Below are 21,600 nucleotides of genomic sequence, written 5' to 3' on the forward strand. Positions count from 1 at the left end.
TCAGGGAGCTAAGTTCTCACATGCCTGGTGGCGAAAAAACCAAAATATAAAAAAAAGAAGCAATGTTGTAACAAGTTTAATAAAGACTTTAAAAACAGTCCATATCAAAGAAAATCTTTTAAAAAGAGAGAGAGAGAGATTAAGAGTTCAGTTGAGAGTTGGGCAATGTAGATCCAAGAGAAGCAATATCACTCCAGAGGGGTCCAGGGAGGAGACGGGGGAAATGTAATGAAAGAAATAAGGGAAGAAAATTTCCTCTGAGATGAGAAAGGCTTAAGCTTTCAGCCCTTCAGCGTACGAAGAAGGAATTCGTGGGAGAATGGTACATTTCATATCCATTCACACATTCTGGTGAGATGTGTGGCTCCAGGGATTAGAAAGACCTTGAAGATCCCAGAGTAAAAGAAAAATAGATTGCCTAAAACAAGAAAAATGGTCCGCTCCCACTGGTCATTGTCATCTGTTCTGTTCAGTCGCTCAGTCATGTCTGACTCTTTGCGACCCCATGAACCGCAGCACGCCAGGCCTCCCTGTCCATCACCAAATCCCGGAGTTTACCCAAACTCGTGTCCTTCGAGTCGGAGATGCCATCCAAACATCTCATCCTCTTTCATCCCCTTCTCCTTCCACCTTCAGTCTTGCCTTCATCAGGGTCTTTTCAAATGAGCCAGCTCTTTGCATCAGGTGGCCAAAGTATTGGAGTTTCAGCTTCAACATTAGTCCTTCCAATGAATATTCAGGACTGATTTCCTTTAGGATGGACTGGTTGGATCTCCTTGCTGTCCAAGGGACTCTCAAGAATCTTCTCCAATCCCACAGTTCAAAAGCATCAATTCTTCAGCGCTCAGCTTTCCTTATAATCCAACTTTCACATCCATACATGACTACTGGGAAAACCATAGCCTTGACTAGACAGACCTTTGTTGGCAAAGTAATGTCTCTGCTTTTTAATATGCTGTCTAGGTTGGTCATAACTTGTCATCTGCAATAGCTGCAAAGTTTTAAAGAGACAAGATTTCAAATCTAAATTCCACATCCAGACAAAATGTAATTCCATTGTGTAGGGACCTTATTTTCAGGGACTTAGAGAATAATCTCAAGCTGTCCTCCTGGAAAAAAGAATAATCGTGGCGTAGCGTCCAGTAGAATGAGAGAAAAAGACAGGGGTGGCACTGGGGCATGAGAAACAAGCGTGAGCAGACAATTAAAACAGAAGTTATGTCCAAATAATTGCTGAGAAAATGAGGTTTAATGCCGTTGTTAGAAAATAATTCCCCAAATACAAGGCACATAACGTTCCTAAAGTAATTGCTATAATGTGAAAGAAAATTAATAACATTCTGGAGCTCAAAATTCTGAATGATTGCAATAAAATTGTGCCAAATGTCTTGTCACATCCAAGTGGTAATTTATGGCTACTGATGAACTCTTAGAGTTGGTAGAAATATGTGTTAATATTTTATTGATTAGGACCCTTTGGGTTGCATGGAACAGAAACCCAATTCAACCCAGCTCGAAAACCATGAATCTATTGTGAGGACTCTGGGATGTCTCTCAGGACCCAAGAAGAAGACTCGGGGTGGAGCTCAGAACAGAAGGAACTGGAAATTCACACATGTCTCCCCGGCTCACGCCTCCCCACCTCTGCCCGAGCATCCTCAGACCCACGAGGGCAGAGCACGGCCCTGAGAGCTCCTGCGCTATGCGTCTTCCTCCGCAGGCACGCCACGAAACGCCAAGTTCATCTTCTCAGTTCTGGCTCCAAAACCTCGGGGGAAGACACTCACTGGCAGAGCTCCACTCAAGCGCCCACTCCAGAATCAATCAGCAGGGGCCCCAGGGCAAGACCATATGTTTTCAGGACTGATCCAGATGTGTAACAAAGTCAAGGAGGGAAGTCATGTGTGCACGTGTGTGTGTGTGTGTGTGCGTGTTCAGTCAGTCAGTTGCGTCCAACTCTTTGTGACCTCAAGGACTGCAGCCCACTAGGCTAGTCTGTTCGTAGAATTTTCCAGGCAAGAATACTGGAGTGGCTTGCCATTTCTCACTCCAGCGGATCTTCCTGACCCAGGGATCGAACCCTCGTCTCCTGCGAGTCCTGCACTGGTAAGGGCATTCTTTACCACTGAGCCACCTGGGAAGCCCAAGGAGAGGAGTTGCATCCTTGGAAGGGGGCTGGGGCCCACCACCAACCATCCCTGGGCTGCCAGGCTCAGCCCCCTCACTTCCATGCCCCACCTCTTCACTCCAGTTAAAGCTCCGCCGACTAGAATGTAATCAGAAATCAGATCCAGGAATTGGGAGCATTCGGGTCCCCAGGCTTCCCTGGTGCCTCAGACGGTAAAAAGTCTGCCTGCAATGTGGCAGACCCATGTCCTAACCCCGGATCGAGAAGATTCCCTGGAGAAAGGAACAGAGGAGCCTGGGGGCTACAGTCCATGACGTCACAGAGTCAGACACGAGTGAGCAACTAACACTCACTGTCAGGTCCCCGGGCAGCGGCAGGAAGGGGCAGACACCGGGCGGGGCCTCGAGTCCCACCTGGGGCCCGGCTCCTCGGGCCAGAACCAGAATAAGCATCACCAGCCCCGGTGGAGACCAGGGTGCAGCGGCGAGCAAGCCCAACATTCTTGTACCTCCAGGCCCACGAGAGAGAGACCCGAACTCCGACCTCTCAGTGAATAGTGTGGCTTTAAGGTAAGGCCCCAGATCCTCGGGCATCCAAGTCGACATGGACTCACACATATTTGAAGATCTTGGCATTTACACCAGCAACACACACCATGAGGAGGCCATGCCTCCTCACTGCCTGGGGGGCGGGCACAGAGTCAGGCTGCGGTTAGAGGCTGTGATGAGCCCATACGTGCTCCTCTGCACCAGCTGGTCCTTCCGCTTGGGACAGCCTTCTCAGAGGTCACCCCATGACTCCTGGACTTTGGCCGCCTGCTGCTGCATAAAGAAACCCCTCAAACTTGGTGGCTTCAAGCAATGACCGTTTTATTGTGCCCACTCTCCTATTAGGTGGACTCTGAGACCACCACCACGACTAGCCATTGTGGAAGGGGAGGGGGGCCTGGCCACTGTCCCCCACACAGGACATCCACACCAGGCCCCCAGGTAGCCCAGCGTCCCGTCCCTGAACCTCCACCCTGTCCCGACGTCCAATTCCTGTCCCTCTGTCCCCCTGCTTTGTGACGCCTGCCTCTCTCCTCCGCCCCAGGCTTTGGAGAGTTCCAGAACACACAAGGGGCCACTCTGCCTCTCCCGGCATGAACGGACCACGTGGGGACCACTTCAGCAGGCCAGACGGTGCAGGATGAGCCCAGCAGAGGGTCCCGGCTGCCCCTGCCAGGCCACGGTGCTGGGCGGATCCCAGCGCGGTCGCCCCGAGGACCCCGGCCCCTCCACGAACACCCCCTCTCCTGAAGGAAACGCCATCCCCTCGAACAGCTCACCCTGAGGATGCGAGGCAGCCGGGCCGTCGTCAGAGGGAGGGCTGAGCGGCTGCAGCGTCTGATTCATCTAACAGGGCGTCCAGGGGAAGAGATGTTGGAGACGGAGTAAGGAGGCATTTGAAAAGCAGGACGGTAAACACATTAAATCACACAGAACAAATATAAGCAGTGGCTGCGCTGAGAAATGCCTAGACACCGAAACTTTCAGGAGGAAACAGGCCACCCCCGGACAGACGGGACAGACGGGACAGACGGGGCGGGGGCGGCGGCGGTGGGTGGAAGCCGCGAAGGGGCTGCGGGCGAGGGTGAGGCCTCCAGCTCCCCACTTCCCGAGACAGGTGGGTTTGACCCTTGGGGAGACCTCAGCGCCTTTTGTTTTTCAGACAGTCCAACAGGTACGGGCACCTGGTTTATCATCAGGCTGCTGTCTATTTTCCCGCCCCGTGGTGACACCCACTTGGGGACGGATCTGTCCGGAGGTGGCCCTTCACAGACGGGGAGGCAGGCCAGGCTCACACCCCGGCCGGGAGAGCTTGGCGCCCTCTCCCCATTAGCCACCAGCCCCCTCATTTCCTCTGGTTTCCGGAGCCGGCCTGTGAACAAGACTCAGCCGTGATTCTCTTCGCACCTCCAAGAGGGTAACACTGAGGCCCAGCCATGCTGGGCAGGAAGACCAGGGCCCAACAGACCGGGGGCCATTTCCCTTCCGAGGCAGCCTGCACCCCGGGAGGGCAGCTCTCACTCTGGGCCTGTCTCAGACGCCTTCCCCAGAGGTGACCCCCCCAGCTTCCTGGGCAGCAGAAGGCAGGCCTGCGTCCCAGGGGAGGCGGGGGTGGGCGTGGCTGGCACAGGATTAAGGCCTCGCTAGTGGAAGCTGGGAGGACTTCCCTGGTGGCCCAGCAGTCAGGACTCTGCCCTTCCACTGCAGGGGGCAGAGGGTCAAACCCTGGTCGGGGTTTGATTCCACATGCCGCATGGCATGGCCAAAAAAATATAAATAAAAATAGCAAGACAGGAATGATCACGAGCAGGTTTCAAATGAGGAATTGGACAGACCTGGGTTCAAACGCCAGGCCCACCACCATCAGCAGCATGATGGGAGACGTTTCTCAACCCCTCTGTGCCTCCATTGTTTCATCCAGAAAAGACAGTAATGAAGTAATCTGCTCCCTGTGGGGGTGGGGGGAAGGTTAAACCAGGTTCAGCCCAGTTCTGGGCTGCTTGACAAGAACTCTCATCCCTGGTTATTTATATTTGTTATCTCCTATTGCAACAAATTATCCCCAAATTCAGCACCTGAAGGCAAAGCAGAGGTTTATCTCTCACCAGGTCTGAGGGTCAGGAGCAGCTGGGCTGGGGGTCCTGGCTCAGGGTCGGGGTGCTGCCCCCCCTCTCTGAATGCCCCTGGAGCTGGGGATCCACTTCTAAGAGTGCTGATGGCAGGAGGCCTGAGTCCCTGACCACGGCGGCCCCTCCAGCGGCTGGCAAGGGGTCCTCACAGGGCAGCTGACTTCCCCGGGACGAGGGACTCAGCGCGAGGGCTTGGGACACTGCAGGTCACCTCCGTCTCCGCTGTATCCAGCTCATCAGAAGTCACTGAGTCCAGCCACACGTGGGGGAGAAGATTAGGCTCCATCTTTCGAAGGGAAGAGACGTAAGAACTCGGTGGACGTATTTTAAAGCCTCTGTATCATCTCCAGAAGAGTAACATAAGACTGGATCTCCAGGGAGTGGAGGAAGTGGTCTCGAAAGGCAACCAGAAAGTCACTAAAAGCAACCTGTGGCATTCTTGACGGTCTGGCCAAGAGCCTTGCCCTGCTGATCTGGGTCTTTCCGAGAGGAGTCTGACCAGGTCGCCCCAGACCCTCGGGCCAAGCGGCCCCTCCCTGGGGTTAAGCGCCCCCTCTTCACGGCCTGTCACCATCCCGCTGGACCGGACACCACAGGGCTGCCCGCGCCAGCCAAGGAGGGGTTCCCACATGGGCGCTGGGCTCCAGCGTCGCCCCCAACCACCCTGAGGGCCACCCCCAGGGGACAGGCCTCACGTGCCTTCCAGACTGAGCCCTCTGGCATCGGCGCGGGCAGCCTCGGGAGGGAGGCTGGGACGCTGCTCTGGGGGAGAAGGAGCGGGAGCAGGGCTGGGGGGACGCACCCGGCGCGGGTCCAGGAGACACAGGAGAGAGGAGGGGGTCCCCCCCGCCCAGCCGGCCCAGGCCCAGACCACTCACTGCGGCCCCTCTGTGCGCCTTCCCCAGCTTGGCGGGGCGGGGGTGCTGGGCGCCCCCACCAAACCGAGAGCAGACACTGCCTCTCCGTCTCCCCTCCCCCGGCTGCCAGGTCTGTCTCCGTGCAGGGCGCACCCCCAGGGTGCTCAGGACCCCTCAAGACAGGGGCACCAGGGAAACACAGTCAGGGGGAGCGAAGGGGCGGGCCAGCCTCATGCCCGCGTCACACGGGTCACACGCCACACGCCTGGTGGAAGGAGAGGCCCACGGTGACACGGGCCGCCCGCTGAAGCCTGCAGCGCGGAGCGCTATGGCGGGAGCATGCCACATGTTGCTTAAATCACACGGTCAACAAAATGGACGAGAGGTTTAAAAAGACCCCTGAAAACAGGGCAACCACAGGTTGAAAAGAAAGTAATTGTAGCACAGCAAGAAGGGGGGAGGGCAGGGGAGGGGAAGCAGTCTGTCCGTCCACCCTGGCGGCCCCAGGCGAGACCTCGTGGGGTAACCAGGGGTCAGCGGGGTGGGGGAGGACTCTAAACGTGGATTTTCCGCCCCTTCGGCTTGAGGCTGTGTCCTGACCTAACCCAGGTGGAGCAGGCCGACTGACCCACTAAAACCGGAAAACAAAGGAAACTGCTCTTCAGTTTCTCAGCAATGTTTCAAGTCACACCCATCCCCCCAGGGGATAACGGCTTACATCGTGATCAATATCCTGAAGACACTTGGGGTTTCTTTGGCAAAAGACGAAAACCAGGTGTCCCGAGAAAAGCCCACCTCTCCGGTCCAGGTGTGGGTGCGTGGCGCGGGGAGGGGTGGTGCGGGTAGGCATGGAAAAGTCCGTTTCCATAGTGATAAGAAGCTAGCCTTGGACTGCTCAGTAAAGGACAGATTTGCAGAAAGGATATATTCTCAAAGTAAAGGTGCTTTTGGGGGCCGTTTTAAGAAAAAGAATATGATTTTTTTTTTCCCCCAAAAGAGCTTGAGGGGTAAGCGCTGATGACTCACCATCTCCCAGAGTTTGCTCAGACTCATGTCCATTGAGTCGGTGATGCCATCCAACAATCCCATCCTCCGTCACTCCCTTCTCTTCCTGCCCTCAATCTTTCCCAGCATTGGGGTCTTTTCCAATGAGTCAGCTCTTCACATCAGGTGGCCAAAGTATTGGAGCTTCAGCTTCAATATCAGTCCTCCCAGTGAATATTCAGGGTTGACTTCCTTTAGGATGGACTGGTTGGAGCTCCTTACAGTCCAAGGGACTCTCAAGAGTCTTCTCCAACACCACAGTTCAAAAGGATCAGCTCTTTGGCACTCAGCCTTCTTGATGGTCCAACTCTCACATCCATACATGACCACTGGAAAACCATAGCTTTGACTAGACGGACCTTGGTTGGCATAGTGATGTCTCTGCTTTTTAATATGCTGTCTAGGTTTGTCATGGACTTCCCCAGTGGCTCAGATGGTGAAGAATCCGCCTGCAGTGCGGGAGACCTGGGTTCGATCCCTGGGTTGGGAAGATCCCCTGGAGGAGGGCATGGCAACCCACTCCAGTAGTCTTGCCTGGAGAAACCCCAAGGACAGAGGAGCCTGGTAGGCTACAGTCCTCGGGATCGCAAAGAGTCAGACACGTCCGAGCGACGAAATGCAGCACAGGCTTGTCATAGCTTTTCTTCCAAGAAGCAAGCGTCTTTTAATTTCTTAGCTGGTTAAAGCACTTGTCTAGCACACAGGAACTCCTGAGTTCAAATCCCAGTGGTGCCTGGGATGGCTGACTTAGATTAGGCGTGAACCCAAAGCATTCAGTACACACAGAGGTCTCCCAGCCTGTGGTCAGATCAGCCGGAAGCGACGCGGCTCCTCGGCTTCTCCAAGAGGAACGAGGCTGGTGACCTTCCCACCCTGCATGTGCGACCCTGCAGACATGTAGAGGGACCAGGAGTCCCTCCGGTCAGGGTGACAGCTTTGACAATGACAGAGACAGTCACGGATCTTCTGAGCTATAGACATCCCCTGAAAATGGTTCCGGGAACGTTTGCATTGTCATATGTTCACATGTCTATAAAATTCATACCCACCCACTTAAAACACTCTGGAAGATAGTTTCTACTATGCGGAAAAAATCTTTTACATGAAACGTTTCGGTGTTTGAGCATATTTGTGTGTGTGTACATGAGTGCACACGTGCATGCAGTATGCGTGTGTGTGTGCGTGTCCCACAGAACAAGCACGGACGTCTCAGGGAAGGTGGAACGTGCACCAGCCACGTCCTCGCGAGGACCTCACGGACGTGGTGGAGTTCACCTCCACAGGCCCACCGCCCTCTGTGAGACCATCACCACTGATGTCATCAAAACCAAGCACAGAAGCGGCCAGGCTTAGAACCAGACTTCCACATCACACAATTCTCAGCCAGGATTCCCCCAAAATAGAGACATACTATCAGATTGCGCTCACTAAAAGAATATGTTTAATAATATTTTAGCGAAAACAAAACGTTGATCGAATGCACTTTAATATTACTTTAGCAATATGTTACCTCTTGATTTCAAAGTTTCTCACTTTCAGTAGAAAGCTCTCAGAATGCACTTCCTCGTGTGTAATTTATAAGTGAATAATTACACTTCTGACTCAGTTCCCTTTTGGCTGAGAAGGGGGACCCAGTTTCAGACTCTGGGGTCACAGGTGTGGGGGGCGGCAGGGCACACTCTGGGGCCAGGGGCCCGAGTCCAGGTCTGGCCCCAGCACACAACAGCTGCGTGACCCTGTGCCCCTCTGCTCGGGGCCTCTGTTTCCTCATCCAGGAACTGGGGTGGTACCAGGCCAGCCTCGGAGACAGATGAGACGAGACAGTTAGAGAAACCCCCTCAGCCCAAGATCTGGGAGAAGTCCTAGGCCTCTGTTCACTGTGGAAATGGATCTTACAGGAAAATTTCTTTTTCAACAACCTAAAAGCAGCTAGCCCTCCAAACACACCACACATACACACACACACACACACACACCACCATGCACCCACACAAAGTCACCCAATCCGTACTCCTTTCAGCTTGAATCCTGGTAACAAACCACAGGACCAACCTTCTGACTGAGGCGGTCACCATCACCATCTCAGAAGTTTCCACTGGACACACCTGATCCGTTTTGAGCCCTCACAATCCAACAAGCCCAAATATTGCACCATTTTACAGCTGAGGAAGTTGGGTCAAAAGAAGAGTGACCAGACCAAAGCCAAACAGCTGGTCCGTGCAGAGATGAAAAGGTAAGCTTTACCTGTGTGACTCCAAAGCCTATGCCAACTTCTAACCCTGACCCATCCCCAAATCTGCAAGTCAGCCCAGATTCATGACATATTCCCCCCCAAGAAAGTTGATCCTTAACATGTACAGTTACATGGAACCTCTCTTTTAGATGTTCGTAAGATTCATGTGAATAAATCTACAGGCCCTGAGAGGCTCGCAGACACCACCCCTTCCCAGGGGGCCGTGGTCTCTGGGTCAGACCCGTCCCAGGCAGGCAGAGGACAAGCCGGTGACCCGCTGACCCTAGAGGCAGCCAGCATGGAGACAGAGCCCTAACGAGCAAGAAACGTCCTCCCAGAAGACAAGTCCCCAAATAATGGACCAGATGCCTAATGAATTCTGCAGCGAAGAATGGAGCTTAATGACTGACGATAAAATAAACAGGGGGGAAAACTAGCCCTCTCTCCAGTCCCCACTCGGCAGTAAGGGACCAGCTATTGGAGCGTCTTCCTAAGTATATGGCATCATTAAGGAAACGCCGAATCCGGGCACTCCGGGGAGGGGCTGGTGAGTGATGACCCTGGCAGGCCCAAGGAGGGTTCTGAGCAAATAGCTCTTAGCAATGTGCACAGGCGGGGTCTCCTGTGGTCCAGGCAGGACAGAAGGGGCGGGGATCCAGAACGAAGCCCACGGGGGGCGGGGCCAGGAGGGTCTGCACCCTCGGGGATCAGAGTCCAGGGGTGGGGCTGGGAAAGAAGTGACATGGTGGGGAGGGTCCCAGCCCTCGAACAGGGCAGAGGGAGGGGCAGGGTCCACTCCCTGGATGGGGTGTGTTCAGCTTCAGGGCTGGGCCCCAGGGGGCAGCGAGCTGGGGGCACTTCAGGGACAGCGTCTGGGATGAGAGGGAGCTGATTCCCGGGAAGGAACACGCAGCCAGTCAGCTCAGAGGCTGCCGGGGATGGAGGCTTGTCGGGATCCCGCAGCTGCCGGGGTCTCCCAGCTGAGCATGCACTATCGTGGGCATCTTCAGGACCTGGCAAGGCTGCCACTCCACGGGACACTCTGACCCCTCCCTCCACATGGTCCATAAGGGCCTCTCCCCAGCCCGCTTCTCCCTGGATCACCCACGTCTAATGCTGCTGCCCACACACTCACGGTCACACATCCCCTTGCAATTCCCGTGGGAGAATCCAGTCCAGCCCGAAAACACAGTCGGCACCTCCTGAGTGCCCGCACGGTGCCCTGGCAGTGAGCTCGGAGGGGAGAGCAAGCAGGAGCGAACAGACCGCAGGCCAGCAGGCTGCAGCGTTCGCCAAGGAGAGCGGTGTGCGGCCCGGGGCTCAGAACTTTGAGAAGGTGACGCTGAGCCAAGAACTAACGGGGATGAAAGGGTGACCCCTGCAGACATCTGCGGGGACGCACCAGGCCCCAGGGCAGCCGTGTGTGGTGTGCTCGCTGGACAGCAGTGGGCTTCCGCTGCGAAGAGGGCAGAGACCCGGGGAAGAATGGGCTAGAAACGAGGGCGGCCGAGGCAGGCTTTCGAGGACGGGCTGCTTCCATCTGCATGGACGTGGATGGGGAGGGCCCAGGGCGGAGGAAACGTGGATGGTAGAGAAACAGGGAGGGGCAGGGGCTGCGGAAGAGGCTTGAGTGCGGTTACAGATAAATTACTCACCAGGCGCCCGTTGAAACCAGTGAGACGGACCCCATAGAAGCCACTGCAGTGGGGAGAGACCTCAGCACCGCTGGGATTTGCAGCCGAAGAGTGCAGTGAGGGGGTGGGGGGTCGAGGCGGGAAGCTACCAGGAGGGGCTTGATTCCACCCCAAGGGGACGGGGGCTCTTGCCAAGCCAGCCGGCAGGATGCTTGCTCAGTCTGGGGCGAGCCGCATCCCCGTCCCGCATACCATTCTTCCCGAGCGCCACAGCCACCTGGCCTGCGGTCTGTTTGCTCCTGGTCCTTCTCCCCTTGGGGCTCACTTAGATGCCAAGGGGCGTCTAGGCCATCAGAGGAGCCTGCCTAGTTCAGTCCAGTGGGGCATCTTTGCCGGGAGGCAGGAGGGGTGGGTTTTGGCCCGAGGTGCAGGGCCTGCCTTGGTGGAAAGGTTGGTCTGTCCCGAGGCACAGAAACAGCCCGGGTGCAGAGGCCCGCAGCACGCCGAGGACGACTGCTGGAGTGCGCGAGTTACCACGGGCCCTGCAGGCAGAGGGTGTCGCCGTGGTCCCCTCAGCTTTCCTGACAAGGCGGTGAACCTGACCACCACACCCACGCGCCTCTCCTCGCAGAGGGAAACTGGTTTCTCTGCATCACCATCATCCCAGCTGGGCTGGGAGACGCTGGGGTGGGGGGAGGCAAGAGTCTTCCACATGCCCGGTGGGAGGGGCCCGGGTGGCCCTCCAGCCCTCCCTCGGCTCCTGGTCACCCCACCCTGGCGTGGTCCAGGGACACTGCGCTCTCGCTGCACTGACAGGGTGCCTGCGGACGCCAGTAGCCAGGAGTCAGCTGGGGAAAGGACCAGGGACCGGCCGCCGGCCTGTGGATCCCAGACTCCGCCCCGAGATCCAGATACGCGGCTGGACGTCGCCCCGCCCCGCCAGGCTCCACGCCTGGAGCACATGATGCGCGCTGAGAACTGTAGCCGGCTCTCAGGGCCCTGTCAGCGCAGCAGCAGTTCTCCAGAACATGCTCACAAAGGCCCTTCTCTGCAACCCCAGACGGCCGTCCACACAGCCCAGCGCAGGCTACAGATGTCCGGGGGTGGTCCACTCACTGGGTCCCCTCTGGGTCCCGAAATCCCTGCCCAGCTAACCCCAGACCAGCCTGGGTCTCGGCGGGCTTCCAGGAGCTGAGCGTGGATGCTTTGCTCAGCCACCAGCACCCTCCCTTCGGGGGCTGTATCACCCACCAAAGCCGCAGTGACCGTCTCATAGTCACTGCCCTGAGCTGGATTAAGGGCAGCGCACCCCCCGCCCCTTGTGCTTATTCTCCAGGCGGCCCTTTTGGGGGCACGGGGAGGGGAAGGGCTCCTTTCTGGGGTCCTGCATTTCCTGTTTTGAAGCAGCGAAGACCTGGCCTTTGGGGCGGCCTCGGGTGCCCTGCTGGTGGCCTCGAGTTCTATGTCCTTGGCTTTGAGGCTGAGTCTGTGACCGTCGTGCATGGAGACTGACTGCCCGAGCAGATGCTAACGAGCAGGAGGGGACGAGGCTGAGGGCGGGGGGTAAGGGGTCTGAAGTGTCCAGTTCCTGCTGAGTCCGTCCGCGAGGGGACACCGGGGTCCCATGCCGAGCAGGTGAGTCCTGAGCCCTCCACACCCGTGGACAGAGGTCCAGCGAGTCTGGGAAACCCCCGATGACTCAGCAAGCTCAGCACGGCCAGCGAGTTCTCGATCCTGAAGTCGTTTGTCCGTGTGGACTCACAGGTCCCAGAGATCGGAGGCCCACATCAGGGCGGGATTCCAGGGGTCCGGGTGTGGCGACCCCTGCAGGGGTGGGGACAAGGCAGGTGTTGGGGTGGAGCCGGCTCCTCTGTCAAGGTACCCCATCAGGATCCCGCCTTCGGGAGTCACAGAGGCCCCAGAGCTGGCGGTCCACCAAGGAGGGCCGGGCAGACAGTCAGCAGTCCATGGACCAGGCGAGGGATGGGGAGCTTTGCTGAGAGGTGTGGTCCAGGGAAAACTGGGGGCTGTGTCTGCAGGGGGTGGGGGACTCCAAACACCCCAACACCGAGCCCCCCAACAGCAAACACCCCAACTCCAAGTGGACACAGGACGCTGAGGGGCTATCCCTGGGGTGTCCAGGGCTCTGGGAGGCTGGAGGGCATGGGATCCTGTGCAAGGTACAAATGTCGGCAGTGGTGACCTTTGTTATCTTGCCTAAAGACACAGCTGGGGGCGAGGTGTGTTTCTGGGTGAGGAGGCATCCCCCCCACCAGCTGGGGGTTGATGGAATAAGTGATGGAAGAGAGGGAGGCAGGGGCTGGGAGACCAGCCCCGCGGCAGATCCGGGAGACGGGGCGCAGCTGCCAGGGCAGAGACCTCAGCTGGTCTAGCAGAACCAGCATCAGGGCGGAAATCCTCCTACATCTGAGGAGGGTGCAGGGGGCCCAGGGTCTCAACAGCCCACTGGTCAGGAGCCTCTCCCCCTCCCGCGGCCCCGTGGGCACCCTGCCCACTGGCCCTGCTCCTTGGTGTACGGAGCCAACTGAGCAAGGAGACAGGAGAGGGGGCGGCCAAGGCTAGACCCCAACCCAGAGCAAAGAGGGTCAGTGGACCGGGCACGGAAGTGGTGGGGGGCGCAGGCCGTGGGGGTCGAGGGACACTCGCCAGAACCACAGGGCGAGCAGCGGGAGCCCGCACCCTATGACGAGTCTCCCGTCACTCAGGGACCACTGTCCTTGAGAGGCCAGAGGAGCCGCCAGCCTCACTTGACCCCCGCCCCCCAGCCCACTGGTCGCCCTAAGCCTCCCCTCCTTTGTGATGAGCATGGGTTGGATCACAGCTGAGGGGGTGAGCCGCCCAGCCACACACCCTGAAGCAGGACTGGTGGCGATCCCATCGCTGAGTAATTAGCTCTCTGAGTCATGCTTCCGAGTTAATACATTCTCCACCAGCTTTTCACACAGAAGCATTCATTTATTGTATGTTTTTTAAAAGAAGTCATGCGCTGAGCCAAATATGAATTGTCACCAACTTCCACCAGCCCAGTGATGTAATTCGCAGACATTCAAACACCCTGAAGTGTTTGAGTAGCCCTTTAAAAAACAGCCGAAATTGCTATTTTATTGTCCTCTGAGTCTGTTATAATTTACAATTTCATAACATTTCAGTCACTGGGTTGTTAGAGAACATGTGTTAGGTCTCTGGCCCCCCTCATGGCTGGTCCTGCGGCCTCTGGGCATAAGACAGGTGGCACCACACCGGTGCCAGCCTTGGGTTCCAGAACAGGATGGCCCTGGCACAGACCCGGAGCCAGGGAAAGAAACTGGCGGTCTGCTCTTGACCTCCTTGACTCCTTCCTCTGTCAGGACCTGGAGCATCAGACCCGCCAGTCCTCGAACTGCCCACCAGGAAGGATGCTCGGCCAGGCTCCCCGGAGGAGGGAAGGAAGCCCCATGCAGGTAGCCCCCGGGGACCAGTCAGTGCAGCCCAGCCCAGCACTGACGCTGGCCAGAGCTCTGGAAGGCGCAGGAAGAGGGCGCAGGCCTGGGGAAGCCCCCGGCCCCCTGCTTTCCTCCGTGATGTGACACCCAGACACCTCTGGGCGTCACCCGGTTTGACGGCCAGGCTGGAGTGAACTGGGCGTGGTGTCCCCTCCGGGAAAGGAATCTTAGGAAGAAGCCTGGCGCTCGAGGAAAGGCCGACGCTAGCGACCTGAACCAAAGGATGAGGTAGGCAGGGGCGCCCGCCACCATGGAGCCCAGCCTGGAATACTGGCCTGGCCTAGGGGCTCGTAGAACTCGCAGGTCTCCAGCAAAGGGTCCTTGCCTGCTCTTAGTTAAGGCCCCTAGAAAAGGGGGCCAGGCCCAGGCCCCCAGGGAGGGGGAAGACCAGGGCCTCTTCCCCACAGAGGAGGACCAGGGCAGGGCAGCCCGGCGGAGCTGTTGCCTTGACCGGTTCCGCAGATCCGTGTTGTTCCTGCAGCAGGCAGCCCCCCAGGTAGACACCGAGCCCCCAGGAAGCGCCCCTCCTGCCCCAGGAAGGCAGATGGAGTGGTCACCTTCTCGGGCCCGGCAGGTATTTATGGTTTGTTAACGTTCCAGCGACAACCCTCTCTGATGAAGCCGCCGGCTTGTATAAATTAATGACCTCGGAGGGCTGAGCAGAGCATCTCTGTCCTACTGGAAATACCGCAGGTCAGCAAAATGGCCACGCTGAACCCCGGCGGGAGGAACGGTCCACCGCAGCGGGGTGGGCAGGGGCTCTGGGACCCCGGGCAGCCCGTGCAGAGACCCCACCGGAAGCTTCGATGGAAAGAGCCCTCCTGACTTGGGGGAGAAGCAGGAGGGGTCTGATGCAGGAGCAGGAAACCCAGCCAGGCAGATGCTCTGCACCCCCGACCACGGGCTCCGCCACGCCCCCGGCCCAGGCCACGCCCACGACTCTGCCCCGCCACGCCCCCGGCCCAGGCCACGCCCACGACTCTGCCCCGCCACGCCCCCGGATCAGGCCACGCCCACGACTCTGCCCCGCCACGCCCCCGGCCCAGGCCACGCCCACGACTCTGCCCCGCCACGCCCCCGGCCCAGGCCACGCCCACGACTCTGCCCCGCCACGCCCCCGGCCCAGGCCACGCCCACGACTCTGCCCCGCCACGCCCCCGCCCTGGCTCTGCCACGCCCCCGGCCCCGCCCAGGCCTCTCCCAGCCCGCTAAGCTCAGAGGTCCGTCTGTCTTCCCTCCTCCCAGGAAGCTAACCCCAACCCTAACCCGGGGGTCTGAAGACCATGGAAGCCCTGGGGCCTCCACGTGCATCTCCCCTCGGACTCCAGTCCCTTCACGGAATGGCTTCCGTCTCCCTCACCCAAAAGGCATCTCCGAGGTCACGTGTCCAGGACCCAACCCCGATGGACCCCCGCCTGAAAGCATGCCCCCAAGACCCGGCCGGGGGCTGGTCCCAACCTTCTTCCAGCCCGTTCTGCTCCTCCCTACCCACCCCCACCCCAGGCTCTGCTCCAGGCTGGACCTCTGGTCCGCCCTCACCTAGGCCTGTGCCCTTCTCTCTCCCCATAATGCCCTATTCTATCCAGCAAACTCCTATTCACCCTTCAGGGCCCTGCTATAAGGTCCCTGACCCTGGATGAACCCCCAGTGCGCCCATGTCAGCTTGTCAGATGAGCCCCTCTGTCGCTTCATTCACGCCTGGGGGCTGACAGCAGACAGAGATCCAGTGTGACCAGTCCTTGGGCCCCTCAGGCCTCTGCTCAGGGCTTGAAGCAGGGTGTGCATGAGCCAAGAAGACCAGAAGGAGCTAGAACTCCAGGACCCGGGGTGAGGGGGGTGGGCTGTGTCATGCCCTGCACTCCGACTGCACCCAGTCGCCGAGCCTTTGGTCAGAAGGCAAGGAAGATGCCCACCGCCCTCCCGCAGGGCCCAGGGAGCCCCGAGGGCAGAAGGGTGGGGGTAGGAGGGCGCCTCCTCACCTTTCCAGAGCAATTATTACCCCGGAATCTTGAACCACACGTCTTTCTTAGGTTTCCAAATAAATTACTGCATTATGACACTTTAAGTTGACAAGTAAATCTTATTATAAGATGTAACGACACCATAAAAGACATCTTATTCATTCCTCTAGTCCTCTCATCCCGCTGACACTTCATTACAGCTCCCGCGACGTGGAGAGCTAACACATTAATTTGGCAAATCAATGGAAATCTTTCACAAGCACAGTTTCCCAGCTCTGGCCCGGCAGCCCCGGGGAGCATGTAGGGCAGGGACCCTCAGCCCAGGGTGGGGGTCCAACTCAGGGGGCCAGGACTTGGCTTCTCCAACAGCTGGGACCCTCTGTGTGAAAACCCACACGTGGGGAGGATCCCGCCCAGGCCACATCCCCCAACCCCCTGCCCGGGTCACTCCCGCCCACCACCCCAGGCGCCTTCCGCCACCACTGAGGCTGTGACCTTGAGTAAGTCACCGGCCCCCTCCCCCACCATCCTGGGCCTCAGTTTCCATCTGTAAAAGGGCCAGAGGAGTGGGCATAAGGGAGCCAAGCTGCCACTCCCCTGCCTGCCCTGGGGCCAGGGAAAGATGAGCCAGGGGACGCTGGCCTGCTGGTCCCAAGGACGCTGTCTGGATAAACAGACAGAAGTGACCAGGGAGGCCCAGACAGGCGTGGCCAGGACACTTTGCCAGGACCCAGAGGGCGAGGCTCAGGGACACCGGGGAGCCGGCCCCTCCCACCTCCTGGGACTCGCCCCACCTCCCCGTTCCTCTGTTTCTCGGGTCCCTACTGGCCTCCACCACCGTCATCGTGGAAAGGCACGTGTGGACCCAGAAATGTCACGCCCAGAACACATGTGGGCCTTTCTCATCCCCCGCCGGACACACCCATCCCGGGCCCACAGGGCAGCCCTCCTCTCGCGGACCCCATCCTCAGAAACCAGGAATCCATGTGGTTCCTGCATCTTCACACCTGCCTCTAATTTGGAAGTTTTGCTGTTTAGAACAGCTCAAACGGAAGTTGTGGTTTTTGAGGCTGATCATTTTTCCCTTCTTCCCCCGAGCATTAGCAAAATGCCAGACATTTCTAAGCAAATTCTTTGGAATAAAAGCAGGAAATGGTCTTCAGAGTTGCGAGGAGAGAACAGGGAATGAGGCCAGAGATGGGCAGGTGTGCCCACCACGCTACACCCACTGCCACACCACGCCCCCACTGCCTCCTTGCACAGCCCCCAGATGAAGCTCACGTCCCCTCGAAGTGACCGGAGCACGCCTGGGCACCATCCTGGCTCCCCGTGGCCGGGAGCGTGGTCACCCCGCCGGGAGAGCTGCAGGAAGCCCTGACCGCTGGGGCTCGGGGCCAGGTGGGGGGCCTCCTGTGCTGGCTGAAGGCTCCGCTCCTGCCGCTTCTTCCAGCTGACACCAGGGCTCTGTCCTCGGAGACCGCTCCTTGCCAGGAGGAGGGCACAGAGGTGGCAGGTCCTCCGCTATCACCTAAGGCCAGTGTGGGCGCCAGTGCCAGGTGGGACATCTGGAGGGGGAAGAGGGGTCCCCAGGGACAGGGATGGAGGTGTGCACAAAGACCTTGACAGTGGACCTTAAAGACAGAAGGATTTCTCATCCAGAGAATAACCTTCTGTGCAGAGGGAGGGTCCCAGCAAAGGCAGAAGACTCCAGGCCAAGCTGGGGCCGGGAGAGGAGCTTCAGGCGGGCTCCCGCATGCAGGGAGAGCAAGGGGGTCACCAACCCTGAGACCCGGAAGGCATTGTTCTGAAGGAGGCAGAGCAACCACAGTCAGGGGTCCCAGAAACCCTCGGCCACCGACCCCTCCTGCCCAGGGCCCCAGGGTCCTCACAGAAGCCGGGGCTCCTACCCCGGAGCTCAGGGTGCCGCCCTCTGTGGTCACGGCCCTGTGAGCACATGCCTGGCAGGGGCTCAGGCTCCCCCAGCCCCGTCCATGGCTGTCTCCCCCCTCCGCCCCACTTCTGCCTACTGCTTCTCTGCAGAGCTCACAGGGTCATCTTTGGGCTCACAAAATTAAATATCTGAAAGATGTTAAGAACTTATCTTGGTTTCTATGGCAACGGGAGAATAATTCACTTTTCCCAGGCAAACTGAAGGAGAACAGATTTTTCTTTGCATTGTGGGTGGCCAATTATTTTTAATAGCCGGGTCAGGGCGGCTGTCCCTGGGTCCCTCTCCCCATTAGCATCCCCAGACGGCGGCGCAAGCCGGATGAGGACAGTGGCCCATGAGAGGTTATTAAGAGACTCCAGCCTGCAGAGTGAGGCAGGGACCAGCTTCCCACCCCTTGTCACCCGGGAGACCAAGGCCAGGCTGTGGCCATCTCTTCCCTGCAGTCTTGGCCCCACGGGGTAACCAAGGAGGGTCACTGCTGGGGAGGAGTGGGCTTGGGGTGGGGTCTCCCTGGGCTCCAACGTCACCGTCCTTACTCACTGGGTGAGCTAGGACAGCCTTCCTGCTCTCCGACCCTCAGGTGCCAACCCCTAGAGTGGACTCCTAGCCCCTGCCAGTGGGGTCGCTGTGTGGATGCCTTTGGTCCAGGCCGGCCCGGGGCCCGCAGGCTGTGTCGTTGTTGTTCAGTCGCTAAGTTGTGTCTGACCCTTTGCGACCCCATGGACTGCCGCACACCCACCTTCCCTGTCCTTCACTGTCTCCTGGAGCTTGCTCAGACTCATGTCCATTGAGTCAGTGATGCCATCCAACCATCTCATCTTCTGTTGTCCCCTTCTCTTCCTGCCCTCAATCTTTCCCAGCAGCAGGGTCTTTTCTAATGAGTCAGTTCTCATCAGGTGGCCAGAGTATTGGAGCTTCAGCTTCAGCATCAGTCCTTCCAAAGAATATTCAGGATTGGTTTCCTTCAGTATTGACTGGTTTCATCTCTTTGCTGTCCAAGAGTCTTCTTCAGTGCCACAGTTCAAAAGCACAGGCTACAGGGCCCTGGCAAGTCCCATGGCCTCCCCGGAGGCCCCAAACATTGTCATTCATCCGCTCCTGAAATATTATCAAGGACCAATCAGAGGCCTGGTGGGGACCACCCAGAGCTCCTGAACAAGTGATCGTGGAGGAGGTATAGCCCAGGCTCTGAAGGAACAAAGCAGTGGGTGGGGAGAGGGAGGTGACTGATTTCAGGCCCTGGCTCTCGTGACCACAGGGGCCGTGACCCCGGCCACCCTACACGGTGCTGCTCCCCAAGTAACGTCCGCCCCGTATCAGAGAGACAGACAGGCGAGCGCCTGCAGGCCTGGACGCTGCTGGGGCGGCCACTGTCCTCCCCACTGACTTGCTGCATCCGCCCCACTCCGTGCGGTGCCTTGGAGCCAGGAGGCCCGCCCCTCCTCCCTGGTCGTCTTGGTTCTGATCTGACGCCCCTTCGCTGTCTCAGCTTCAAGTCCCCATCTTGGTCGCTGATGATTTTTCGTCTCAGTCTGAGCTGGCCTCCCCTGGAAACCTCTGTCCTCCCCCTCCCTCCATCCTGTCTTCCCGGGCTCCTGATTTCTGAGCAGGCGGAGGTCTGCACAGCTGCTCCCCCACCTCCAAGAGGAGGCTGTGGTCTCCCGACAGTGAGCAGCACTCCCTTTCTCTCTGTTTATTTTTAAGATAAATCTACTCCCAGTTTAGGTCACTAAACACTAAGGCCTGATCACAGGCTGTAATTAACCCAGACACTGAGGTCCACATTTTCTTCTATGACACCCAAATCCAGTTCAAAACCACATAAACATGGGGCAGCCCAGTGCTAATGAGTTCTAGATAAAAGCTGACTTATAAACACCAAGGCACGTGGAGGGGCCTAGGGCCCTGTGAACTCTCAGCCTGCAGTCTCAATGGAAAAAAATAAAATGTTAAAAGCAGCAAATACCCCGCCTGTGGCTGCTTCCTGGCCTGGCTCCCCTAGCCCCATCCCTGCTGGGTGTGGGCCATGGGTCAGGCTGTAGCCAGCAGCGGCTCCCGGGGGCCCAGGCCCTGCTGTCAGGAGACCCCAGGACCACTCCTTGGTTAAAGCCCCACTGGGAACCTTTTCAGGTCCTCGGAGATGCAGAGCCCCTGCCCAGACCTTGGGAGCAAAAAGTCAGGCCCCACCTGTGAAAGTGGGGGCCAGCCTGGCACCATCCGAGGCCAGCCAGGTGCAGCCAAGGCTTCCAGCCCCCACCCGGGCTGGGTCTGGAGCCCCCACCTCAGGTGTTGTTTTGCTAAATTCTGATCACTGGGGTTCAGTAGTGGTGGTTTGGTCACTAAGTCGTGTCTGACTCTTGCGGCCCCATGGACTATAGCCTGCCAGGCTCCTCTGGCCGTGGGATTCTCCAGGCAAGAATACTGGAATGGATTGCCATTTCCTTCTCCAGGGGATCTTCCCGACCCAGGAATCGACCCCAGGTCTCCTGCATTGCAGGCAGGTTCTTTACCAACTGAGCTACGAGGGAAGCCCGAGGTGTAGGATAACAGGCTGTAAGACCACCTGGCATGCTACCTTTGGAGACAGAGATGAGAGATCATTTCTTCAAGGTGCTCAGTGATTATTGTCCTACTCAGTTTTTATTTCCTTCCTGAGTCAATTTTTGGAATTTGTATTTTTATTAAAATTCTCCATTTCATCCAGGTTTTCAAATTCATAGGTACAAGGCTGCTCATAGGATGCACTTATTTTTTTATTTATTTGCTTGTTTTTGGCTGCACTGGGGGCTGCGGCTGTGCCCCGGCTTTCTCTAGGTGCGGCGAGCGGGGCGCTGACCTCCAGCCGCGGTGCTGGGCTTCTCGCTGTGGTGGCGTCTCGTCGCGAGCACAGGCTCAGGACCTTTGGAGCACAGGCTGCGCTGCCCCCAGCACGTGGGATCTTCCGGGACCAGAGACTGAACCTGTGTCCCCTGCACTGCAGGCAGACTTTTAGCCTCTGGACCACCGGGGAAGTCCTGATCTTTTTTTTTTTTTTAATTAATAGACTGGAGTTTTTAGAGAGGTTTTTGAGTCACAGAAAAATTCAGAGGGAAGTACAGAGATTCCCCATGAACCCCCTCTGCCCACACGTGTAGGGCCTCCCTGACCATCAGCGTCTCCGCCGGGTAGACACTTGTTACCTGCATGGACGCGTCACCATCGCCCAAGCCCACCACTGACCCTAGGGGTCACTCTTGTGCTGTACGTTCTGTGGGTTTGGGCAAATACCTCATGACATGTATTCACCAATAAGGTGTCATCAGAGGGTTTTCACTGCCCTAAAAGTCCTCTATGTTCTGTCTGTTCATCCCGTCCTTCCTGCCACCCCGTCCCCCGCCCAGTCCCTGACATCCACTGGTCTTCTTACTGTCTCCATAGTTCTGCCTTTTCCAGAAGGTCATCAAGTTGGAATCATACAGTATGCATCCTGGCTTCTTCCATTTATTAATGCATTTGAAGTTCCTGCATATCTTTCCATGGTTCAAAAGCTTGTTTCTTTTTAGCACTGAATACTCCTTGGAAGGAAAGTTATGATGAACCTAGATAGCATATTAAAAAGTAGAGACATTACTT

The sequence above is a fragment of the Dama dama genome, chromosome 22 (genome assembly GCF_033118175.1).
Source record: "Dama dama isolate Ldn47 chromosome 22, ASM3311817v1, whole genome shotgun sequence".
In the NCBI taxonomy this organism is placed as follows: Eukaryota; Metazoa; Chordata; class Mammalia; order Artiodactyla; family Cervidae; genus Dama; species Dama dama.